Source organism: Mixophyes fleayi, chromosome 8 (genome assembly GCF_038048845.1).
Source record: "Mixophyes fleayi isolate aMixFle1 chromosome 8, aMixFle1.hap1, whole genome shotgun sequence".
NCBI lineage: Eukaryota > Metazoa > Chordata > Amphibia > Anura > Limnodynastidae > Mixophyes > Mixophyes fleayi.
Window position 1 is genome coordinate 142026292 of NC_134409.1, and position 12637 is coordinate 142038928.

Sequence of the window (12637 nt, forward strand, 5' to 3'; positions counted from 1 at the left end):
TGACCCACATCTCAATCGATGCATTGAGCTCCTGGTAAGCAAGCTGGCAGCTCAAGTGGTACATGACACGACGATGTCTCCTCCTTCAGTTTCTCAGGCAACTGCTGCTAGGAAAAAACGTAGCTTTTCCAAGAATCCCAGGGATGAGGCAGATGACTCAGCACAGCATTTTGACATCTGGTCTGGCCCAAAAGTATTTCCCAAAAATCGTGACACCTCTGCCGTAACTCTACCTGATCCTACTATCAACATTCAAAGAATGGTGGAGGATTATTTTAATAACAGTGTACATATAGACATGTCAGACAGTCCCTTTACATACTGGGAGGAAATAAAAGACATTTTAAAGACCCATGTACAAACTCGCTTTGCACTGCCTAAGCTGCCCACCCTCCAGTGTGTACTCAGAGAGAGTTTTCAGCACAGCTGAAAACCTTGTCAGCGATCAGTGGAGGAGGCTACTTCCTTAAAATGTGATGATGTTCATCAAAATGAACTACCAATTCCACGAGGAAGGCCTTTCCCGCCGGTTACATCAAAGTACAGAGACTTCTGTAATGGTGGATTACAGTGGGGATGAATTAATATTGTGTGAGGATGATGCACGCACTTATGAGGGTGAGGAAGAGGCTGAGGATTATGACAACAACATCTTGCCACTGTAGAGTTCATTGACAGCACTGATAGCTTATCTGCCTTAAGTCCATTGGTAGCTTGTTTTGTCGGGGCCCAAACAAACCAAGCACCTCAGCCACAAAAGTGGCAGTCCTTGCGTTGAAGTGCTTGGTTTGTTAAACTGTACATGTCCATTTTAACATATTTCCAAGGACAATTCCATCTTACACTGTTTGACATTTAGCCCTTGGTCTATCAGCTTGTGTAACAATCGACAATTCAGGTGTCAACAGTAGTATTAGGTCGCCAAATCACAAGTTGGACAGTATGATTAGATAGACTATTCAAATGTGGACAATATTATTATAGTGCTAGGGATATGGTTATGGACAAACCTAGGCATAGGGCCAGGGATAAGGACAGGGTTAGGTACAGGGGAAAGGGATTGGAACATGTCTAGTGACAGACATAGGGATAGGGACAGGGACAGAGTTAGGGATAATACTTTCTACATTTCAATTGTCAACCTAATAAATACTGTCTACATTTCAATTGTTGTTCTAATAATACTGTCAATGTCATTATATTGTCGACTTTATAACCTTCTCTATTCTGCTGCCCATCAATCATATTATTTCAATCCGACTTAAGGGTGGGTGGGAGGTCCCAAGGACAATTAAAATCTTGCACCACTTTTCTTCTCTGCCACTGCTGTGTGTCAATGTTTCCTAGATGTGCTATGAACTGCTGTGTGTTTGTGCTGTTGCTCTGTCGATTAGTAACCAGCCAGCTCACTGCAGTCTTACAGTTCATTAACACCACCATTAACTTAGCTGCCTTAAGGCCATTGGTAGCTTGTATTGTAGGGTCCAAACAAACCAAGCACCTCAGCCACATAAGTGTCTCTCATTGTCGCTGAAGTGCTTGGTTTGTTAAACTGTACATGTCCTTTTTAATATTTAACATAAGGGTGGGTGGGAGGGCCCAAGGACAATTCCATCTTGCAACAACAACATGAAGTTAATACAGATCCAAAACCAAAACCAAAACACGGGGGTCAGTGAAAATCTCTACCCCAGACCTGTACATAAAATATATATTTTCAGACCATTTTCCAAAGTAACAGGAAAAATAATGGTCAGCAAGTATCAATATTCTTATTCCTTTTATCGTACCCCTAATAAACTATCCTGGGGATCTGTGCACCTCCAAAAATATACATCAGTGAAGCAATTAGTAAATTTGCAGGCTTTTTAGAGGTAGCAATAAAGAGTCATATTCAGGGATAAGTACATGGAAAAGATATATGGAGACAATACCCACGAAAAAATAAAAGATATTTGTGTATTTAGTTTTTAATTGGACTTCCTGGGAGGGCAGAGTTTTAGCTCTTTAGCTGTTCAGAGTCAGTTGTGTGTTCTCTAAATGTCGATAGAAACAGACCCCACTGAAACGCGTTGTAGGGAGGACACCGATAGTGGGTTAACCCTTTGTTTCATGCTTTAAAACCAGCACTTGTAAGTGCAATTTTCTATATTCTAATAAAGGTTTAATAAGCGCTTGATCTATGTTTCACCACAATGTGACTCTAGTCTGACCGTACAGTAATCACCAGAGCTGCTCCCCGCCCTTCTATCTTTATGGGACTCTGACAGATGATGTATCCATTAGAAATGTCCCTCTATGAATAGCATATCAGACATTAAGATACTGCATAATAATGTATCAATTAATATTGAAAAAAACTACTCAACATTTCTAGACTGTCATGGATGAATATATTAGGGTGTTGAATTTTCAATTTGGACTTTTGAAATAAAATTCAGTGAAAACTACATGTAGATCAATCACTGGATTTATTGACAACGAACTTCCCACATATTTAAAATTTACATAAATAAATAGCTAAAAATGTAAAATACCCCTAGATGAATACCTTAGGGGGTTGTTTCCATCTTTCTCTCTTACTTGAACCTGGGAACTCCTGCTAGATGTGTAATACATTATAGGGGTGTTTCGTGCTGTGGTGAAGGGCACGCCGCCGTCTCCACTATGCAAAAGGAAACGTACCTCAGACCTCACCACCTCAGAGCTGGCGGTCTTCGGGTTTTGTGCTATAAATTTACTAGGACCCCTTTTTGGGTCTCTATGTTGCATGTCTGCAGAGAACGCATCTTTAGGTATCTGGTCCGTGTAATATACTAAAAACCTTCACACACACAGAGATGCCGCATCTAACAAAGACAATCCAGGGTACCGAACGCCCAGCTATTGCCCTGTACATGAAGGGTGCCAAGCTGGCAGGGTAGCAGTAGCTTTATGACAGAAGAGGGGTTGGGAACCCCAAGTAGAGGAGTGAGCAGCAGGACCAGACACATTTGGGGAACCATGGATAAAGTGGCATGTTAGAGTTAGCCTCAGGAAGTAGGGTACAAGTTGCTGTGTACTTGTTATTTATTATTATATATTCTAATTTATTCAGTGTTAAATAGTTGCGTTACGTGACTGAAATAAGAATAACATTGGTTGAATTTACTTGTAATATGATAATGATCATTTTCCCTTTTACCATCATGTTTTGTCCTATCTATTTATAGTCACATCAATAGTCCTCAAAAAAATGTATTTCTGTTTAAGTAACAACAATTTGCTGTTTTGTCCCCTGTGTTTTTGCTCCGTCTATGCGTCATACATTCTATCAGCCACTCCCAAAGACACAATAAGGGCCATCACCAGGGAGTCCTGCTGCTGGAAGCCCCTTATGTTGCTGCTGGTATTTGTTTTCCAGCATTTTATTTTATGCAACTTTGTAATTAATTACTATGCAAATTGTACGGCTTATGTAAGGAGACCCTCCTCCCCCACCATTATACTTGTATTTCCTGATGCCTTTTGAAGAGGATTATCACTTTACTTGTGAGCTACAGACAATAGTGGCTGAATGTGCCCCAGGCTGACAGCACTATATGTCCCCCTCTTGTGGCCCTCATAGGCTCCGTACTTCAGAAGTAATCACTTCCCATCATGTGCAGTTTCTCTAATGGCTGGGGCCGGAGACGAGCCTCCCATGCACTTAAAAAGAGCACACAAAATCCAAATTCTACCAAATGTGACCATATCAATATATCAATATCTACCAACAGATGCCCTGGTTATACCAGCAGAAACCAGCACTGCCCATAAGTATATACCAGCAGGTGCCCATGTTGTACCAGCACTGCCATATCAGTATATACACCAGAAGATGCACAGTTATACTGGCAGTGACCATATTATACCAGCACTGCCCATGTTATACCAGTACTGCCCATGTTATACCAGCACTGCCCATGTTATACCAGCACTGCCCATGTTATATCAGCACTGCCCATATTATACCAGCACTGCCCATATTATACCAGCACTGCCCATGTTGTATCAGCACTGCCCATGTTATACCAGTACTGCCCATGTTATATCAGTACTGCCCATGTTATGTCAGCACTGCCCATGGCCGTATACCAGAAGATGTAAGGTTATATCAGCACATCCCATATAAATATGTTTCAGCAGTGTCCCCATTATAACAGAAGTAAACATATAAGTATATACCAGCAGGTAACTGGATAAAAGTAGACAAGAGTGTAATTATAGCCATATAGTCCATGGGGTCTGGAAGCACAGGGGGCTCTGTCCCAGAGAAATAAATGTGCCTTAAAGTACAGACTTATTAGGGCTTCATAACAAATGTATCCAGCTATGTGATTTGGAAGATAAATAGAATAAAATGACTTTATATATGATTAATAGTCCAGATTGGTACTAATGCAATAAGATCTCTGTCCTATTGGACAGTCCCTGGGGAGGGAGCACATTGTGGGGGTATAACTTTATTATGGGTCATAGAGGGTCCCATCATAATTTTGCTCTGATTTATTTGTGAGTTCATGTTACAGTCATAAAATATTGATAGTAAGAAGGAAAAACAACAGACACAAAGGTCAAATTAAAATAAATATTTTTTTTAAGTTAAAATACAGGTTATCACACAGGTACAAGTATCTATAACCAGCGTAGGACATCCCAGTACCAAGCCCACTCAGATGTCAGCACCATAATTGCCGGTACTGCACGCATTAACCCTTCTGTTCCCACAGGGCACCACTTGTAATTAAATCTTCCTCTAAGAATTATGGAAAAATAATTTAATATTAGCTTCAATCAAGGCCAAAGAAAATTGCTCATAGAAATAACATTTGCATATTGGTATGAGAGATCTTGTTAAAGCAATAATTCAGTTTCTACAGCAAACAAACTTTAAGAAGTAAAGTATAATGGTTTATTTACAAAATAAAATCATATGATGTGATAATTTCACCCAAATTTCAATCTTTGATATTCTGCCCCTAGAAATGAAGCAGTTATTTGTTTCAGTAACAAAGTAGGTAGTTTTACAATTCACAAAGGTCATATTGTAAATGGTTGAGGCAGCATTTAGGCGTTTCTTGGTCCATCAGGATCCCTTGTCTGCAATGGGTTTTCTTTAAGAAACTTGGAATGTCTTTGTCCACTAGTGATAGAAACATCTGGTCTTCAAGTCAACTCTTCCACTGCTGCTCACATGCAAGGATCCAATTGACAAAAAATATTAAATCAAACAAACAAAACAGAGTATAAATATATTTCTTACTAATATATTAGCTTCATCCAAAAATGACTTTGACAATCTTTAAAATATATCAATAACTGGCCTTTCATTGTGGCAGGAACAATTTCCTCACCTGACACCAGAGGTTCTTTTAAAGGCACTGACCAATTCCATTAAAATATTACCGGCCATGACCTACACAGAAATGTTCCTAAATATCTATCATATGGCATATCTGTCTCCATCTCGTCGATTTCAGATAGGTCTATCAGAATCACACTGTTGTCCGAAATGTGGGTCTCCGAGAGCGGATTTGACACACTGTTTTTGGGAGTGTCCCCCAATTAAACGATTCTGGACCCAGATTTGGAGATTCTCTAATACACACCTGGTAAATTATGCGCCTCTATCTCCGGAATGGGCGATATTCGGAATACTTCCAAATACTTGCAAAGTTAGTAAAGGATGCAATAAACTACTATTAGCAGTTTCTGCTGCGGCCAGGAAGAGCATACTCCAGGTCTGGGCCCAGGATTCCCCTCCTATGTTTTCCCTTTTTAAAGAAAAGCTCTATCACATATTCCGAATGGATTGGATAGAGACGTCTTTGCAGAAAGAGGTTAGAGTAAAGCAATTCTTTGACGCATGGGAGAGCTTTATAACTCTCTTACCCCGTATCACACGTACACAACTTTGGAATAGCTTCCACAATACTGAGTGGTACGGGTTAAGAATGGTCTCAGCGGACCCTCCGATTGACTTATCTCCACCTTCTAATGGTTAAGTCCTAGACAAGATGGATTATTTGAGAATGGGAGATGGGGCATGTTAATGACTTATTGAATTGTTTGAAAAAATGTGAAAATATGTATTTATTTCATAATGCATTCAATTGTATATGTGATATTGTATACCTCAATAAAAACTGTTTATAAAAAAATAAAAAAATAAAAATATATCAATAAGTCTCATTAGTACAATGAAGTTCACTCTGTCCCCACCTGGGATCTAACTGCAACTAACCAATCAGAGCAGCTTTCTCATGCTCTGACCAATCAGAATGAAGCCGCTCTGTTTTGGAGTGCATGGCCTGTCGTTCACGTCAGAGCTCAGCAAGGAGCAGTTCAGCTGTGTACATTTGTTTTTTATTTTTCCTTTGGATTAAAACGCAAAATAAAGAGGAGAGGATCCATTGGGAATTAGGATTTATAATAAACTAGCAGAATACCTGGCGTTGCCCGGGATTTAAAGAATGTTTATTTACAAAAATCAATCTAAATATTAAACATAATGATGAGCAAACTGACCGGCCATTGTGTTGCCATGCAGAGAAACTCTCATATTTGTGGTTAGTCGCAAAGTGCGAACATTCCTCCAAAGATGTGATGATTTAAGGCATGCATTAATTTCATCCGCCATTGTTCCTTTTGGAATGACCGGCAATGTTTGTCGAAAATCTCCAGCCAATACAACAGTGACTCCACCCATTAGTAAATCATTGCGTCTTAAAAATTGAAGTGTTTGATTGAGGGCCTGTAAAGCATTTTTGTGTGACATGGTGCATTCATCCCATGCAATGACCTGACATTGCTGCAGAATCTGAGCTTTTTCTGTTTGTTTAGTGATATTGCAGACGGGAGTTTCACTTCGGGCCAGATTAAGCGGTAACTTGAAAGCTGAATGTGCTGTTCTTCCACCAGGGAGCAAAGTTGCAGCAATTCCAGAAGAGGCCACAGCAATAGCTATCTTGGAATGTACTCGAATTTTAGCAGGTAACAACTTGATGAGAAACGTCTTACCTGTTCCTCCGGGTGCATCCAGAATAAATATATTTCCTCTTTTTTTTGGAACTTCTTCCAAGACATTGTTCCAGACATTCCAGAGTTATGGTCGTTTTGGATGATTTTTAGGTGTTACCCCCCTCGCCACCCCCACCCTTAGGAGTGCTAGGGGTGTCTTGCCCCCACAATATTTGTTGTCAGACTGTAAGTCATATGTGTACCAGGTTTGGTGTAAATTGTTCCAGACATTCTAGAGTTATGGTCGTTTTCGATGATTTTTAGGTGTTACCCCCCTCGCCACCCCCACCCCGTAATGAATTTCAATTTTAATTTTTTTTAGTTGCCTCCGTCATGTTTTAATACACTCGTATGCAAAATTTCATAATCTTCGCTTGAAAAATGTGGATTTGTATAGAAAGACAGACAGAAGGACAGAAGGACAAATTTTCTCTTTTATATATTAGATTGGGGAGAGGGATTGTGAGATTGTTTATTTTAAATAAAGGATTTTTATATAGTGTGTGTGTGTGATTTATTTTACACCATTTTTCTATGAGGCACTACAATATGCACTGGCAGCCATAAGTATGCTGGCACTTGTAGTTCTGCAAGCGCCAGTATAACTATGACGTTTATGCCACCGCATGTGCTACTGCGCAGGAGCAGTAGAGGTGCGCCAGTCATGGGGCTGTGTGACATTATGACCGGGGGACCCCACGCTGTCACCAGCCTCTCATCCCCAAGTGCTGATAATGGTCGTTGAGGGGACTCTGTTCACCCCCCACCATTGCCGCTACCAGCCCAGAATATGGGAGGGGGGGGGGGCATTTTTACACATTAAAACTCCTTTATCATCATCCAGTTGACTATGGTCTCGCGGTTATGCTGCTGCATCATTATACAATTACAGCTTCTGGTGGACGCATTTGTGTGTTTACTATGAGTTGTATGTATGGTAACACATCAGTGCGCAATTTATACTTTGCACATTTGAGGTCTGTGGTTTTAACGCAAATACGTACTACTAAAGATGACCACTTATGTCAGTGGTAAGTTTACCTGGAATACTAATGTCTAAGTTCTTATAAACTCCGACCTCCTACAATCATGGATACTGTGTACACCAGACACACTAAAAACATCTTTAGATGATACCTACCCGTCTCAGTGTCTATAAGGACCTCCTCAGGGGTATATTGTCTTACTTAATCTGCCCCTTTACCTTTTCTTTATGTAGCATATATCTCCGGGCAGTGAATCCCAGCTACCGTGCAGGCTCCAAGACCTCACTTGTATGAAAGAAGTCCGTATCTACGTGTTCCCGTCTGCCGATGTCCATGGTACAGAGGGGAGGTTCATCTTGGGCTTCTCGCCAGTGATAGGGTTTCATATTACACATCAAGGGGATCACACCAGCCTTAGGGGAATTCTATTTTACATGATGGTAGCAGGGGGTCATCAGTGTCAATAATAGTAGAAAAATCATTATTATTTGAATAAATAATGTTTTATTGTTTAAATACAGCATGTTTTCTATACACAAAAAATGTAGTTATTATTTTGTTCAATAAGTGGAACTGAAATCCCAAGTCTGAGAATTACCTCTTAGCGATCTGGGCCAAGGCAGCAGAGAATTCCTGAGTACTGATCAGTATTACTCAGTACCGCTCAGTACCGCTCAGTATTACTGAGTACCATTCAGTTTAGCTCAGTATTGCCGAGTATCACTCAGCTGCCCGGAGATATTTTACTGATAGATAAGCAGCGATATAAAATCAGCCTTATCGCAACACATTGATGAATAGTCTTAATGAGAGATTAAAGAAAATTCCATATTTGATAGGAAATATACATTATTATTGTTATTATTATTATTATTATTATTATTATTAATAATAACATTTAGTTATATATCACCAGCATATTCAGCATCACATTACAATTGGCAACAAACACAGTAATAAAACGATACTGGGTAACACAGACAGAGGTAAGAGGACGCTGCTCATAAGTTTACAATCAATAGGACAATGGGAGTTTGCTATCAGTTGCAGAACATGGATCATCTCTTTCACTGAAAAACCTGCAGAATTGAAAAAAAATATTAAAGGAAACCTCGACTTTAGAGAATTGTATTGTCCAGGCAGATTCATTACTTTTCTTCACCCTAACCTATGGTGAGATCTGACGTGTAGCTACATTGTATACTAAGCACAGAAATATTATTTGTTGTCATATCCAAGGGCAACAGAAATACCCACATCTCCCTGGGCAATGTCATTCTCTGAAGGAGGAGCTCACATATAATATGAGTGTAATAATTATATAGAAGTGACATAAACTGAACCAGGACAATTCTCACTCACCGCAGATGTCACAACGAAGAAACAGAGTAATGAACAACCCAGGATCCCGAGAATAATTCTGATCACATTCTGGACAATGTAGGAGAGCGGTCTGATTGTCACATCGGGGGATGCTGGAAGGTTACAGAGAATATATTACAGTCAGGGCCGGATTAACCCAAGGTCTAACTGGGCTACAGTCCAAAGACCTCGGGCATGCAGGGGGCCCGTGAAAGTGCTCAGCAGCATTATTGATCGGTGCGGGGCGGAGGCGCCCCCGGCCTGATCAATGCTGCAGTCCTTCCCCGGCGCTCTCCTTACTGAGTAGATCTCGTGAGTCTCACTCTCACGTCATCTTCTCACTGAGCCGGGGAAGGACTGCAGGAGAAGGAAGTTAGTGCCTGGGGGGATGGCGGGCGGCTGACGGGCGGCCTCACGGGGGAATGGAGGCCCCCTTAGCCCAGGGGCCTCCATTCCCTTAATACGACCCTGATTACAGTATAATATAATATCCTATTTATGGGGGGAGGAATAAGATTAGTCCTGGATGGAGAACAGTGATGAGAAAGAGTGTTTTAAATCTCAATGCAGAGACTGCAAATATCCTCAAAATATATCCACTATAACAATAACCCATTCTAATTTGGTCCTAAAGAGCGATACCATCAAAGATTTTAAGGTGCGCTTAGAATCTGCATCCAGGAGCGTAACCATAAGGTGCGGCCGGCCACTATGATGAGGCCCGAGACCCTAGAGTTGACTGGCACAGCAACCATAGACGCCTGACCCACATAATTGGAGGCCTTCTGGTTGTGTTCTGCTAATGTTAGAAGCTTGGTTCTAGGTACATTATCCTGGAGACCCTTACCCAACTGCTCTGAATGGCTTTAATAACCCAGACTGTGGACATGTTGGGTCTAAACAAGCTCCCTGCAGTTACATAGGCTGAGCAGAGAATAATGTCACATTTCCTGTCAGTTGGGTCCTGCAGAGAGACTCTGCCTTGAGTATGGATAACTGAAGTTGTGGACAAATGAGCCACTGGGGGACCCACCTTAGGGGTTCCCTCCAATTTAACTGATTTCTCTGCCGGAAGTGCGTAGAGAGATCTGAATCTGCCCAGCATCTGAAGCTCTTTATTCGATTTCTGCCAAGCGTGAGACACCATGTCCAACAGCTGAAGGAGGGGGGTGGGGGGGTCGTAAACCAAACAACCTTCTTCTTAGGTCTCTTAGAGAGAGAGAAAGCAGCGGGATCCCCACACTCAGGTTCTGCAAAGTGTAACGAGTGTCTGATCTCTAGGATAAGGTAATCCACATTGTGTGTGGAGGAAGAATTCTCTGAACTAATCTTCCTGTGAAGAGTTGTGAAAATCCGGAGTCATGAATAATGCACTTACCTCTGTGGGAGACGGTAAGTGTGTCAGACTGTGGGTGCATTCAGTCAGGGAGGATCCTCCCGCCACAAGCAAGGAATGTGCAGACTGTTTGTGTAGTGCAGTCAAGGAAGGAGAAGACTCACGTACCTCTGTGGATGCTGTCAGCGATCTGACCCAGACCGGCTCCTCCAGGGCTGTGGACTCCTGGGTGGGCGTACGCCGCTCACCGCTCTTGGCCTCGCATGCTGCACAGAGAGCGTCTAGGTCAGATCTGATGCCCCCGTATCGCTGCTTGTTGCTAGGGGGAGTCCAGCGGGTCAGGAGACGAGGCTGACAGCTCTACTTCCACCCCTTAACAGCTCACCAACTGCTGGCTGTGGCCCGTCTCTAGGGAAGGTGCACACAGCCTGACTGCCAGCAATGGTGTGAGGGTGAGGGGAACTGACAGACTGCTCACCCCTGCGCAGGGACCCAGGAGGGAAGGAACCTGACAGGATATTCACTCTCTGGGTCTCAACGGGGTCCCTGCGCTGACACCTTGTAAAGGAGAGAAAGGATGAAGAAAATAAAAACTTGACAAAAAACTAAAGCTATATAAAGTATTGTCAGAGCCCATAGCAGCGCCCACCATCTCCTAGGGCACTTAAACACTGAGCTTGCTGTGACAGGAGGGGCAGTAGGGGAGGAGAGTGGGGATCTCACTCCTAGACCACCTACTACCCCCAATGTATCACAGGGTCCCCCAATGGTAGGAAAGAGAAATAAAGTTACTATAGCAGATTCATTTCTGTATTAACACAAATGTTTCAAGTCATCTCCATAGAACAATTACATTTAACAAATGTGTTAATATTTTATTCTATTAATGTATTCTCTATGTGTCACTGTCTCTCAGTCTCTTTCTCCTGACTGTGTCTATTCCCAGCCAGTCTCTATCTTTGCCCAGTAATCTGTCTCATTTCACTGACTGTCTCTCTGTTCATCTCTTCCCAGCCTGTCACTATCTCTCTGTCTAGTAACCTGTCTCTTACCTAGACTGTCTCTCTATGTATCTCTTCCCAGTCTGTCTCTATCTCTCTCTGCCCATTCAACTGTCTCTTTACCGTGACTGTCTCTCTATGTGTCTCCTCCCAGCCTGGCTCTCTCTGTCACTAATCTGTTATTTATTTGAAGTATTCCCTACCACAGAATCTTTTGTATGCATTGAACGCAAATTACACAGATGGTTTCCCTAATTAGGGATCATCATAGATGGTTAGGACCCGTTGTCCACCTTCCGCAGGCACAGAAGGGAGTCAGGGTTTTATTTTTCTCTTCAGAGTATTTTTCGCTCCTGATGTAATATAACGAGTTCCTTTTACTCTGTTTGAAACAAATCTAAACCAATGTGGAGATGTCTATTACTATTATTATAATTATTATTGTTGATTTGTAAGGTGCCACAGTGCTCCGCAGCGCCGTACAGTAGGGAAACAGGGACATAGAAGGAAGGAAAATTAAACGCAGACATGAAAACAAAGTGTATGAAGGACATTATTACGGAGCTAATATTCTAAGTGGAAGCTCGTTTTTATGCAGTTTTGGACACAGCCGGCAGGGGGTAAACCAGACCCCAAAAAGTCTGAAATATTTCATTCAAAGATTAACATCAGGATGTGAGATGTTCTTTAAACTTGGATTTTAAATGCAATTTGTACTAAACAAAATTTACATTAATCTGTAATTTCACACATCACCTGCTGTTTACAACCTGGTTCTAACACACAGGAAAGTAAGACGTGTTGAACACTCACACATCAGAAGGTCTAATTAAAGAACAGACGTAACGTACAGGTTTCCTCAAACAAATGCCGATTGCAGCAGAAATGAAGGAGGATAAGGTGAGGCCTAA

The 12637-nt window shown here is 41.7% G+C and overlaps 1 long non-coding RNA gene across 1 annotated transcript in view; it reads left to right on the forward strand.

Moving 5' to 3' along the window:
- The window catches only part of LOC142100226 (uncharacterized), a 401704-nt gene that overhangs the window by 284387 nt on the left and 104680 nt on the right, over positions 1-12637 (forward strand). The gene's annotated exons all lie outside the window — the stretch shown is intronic.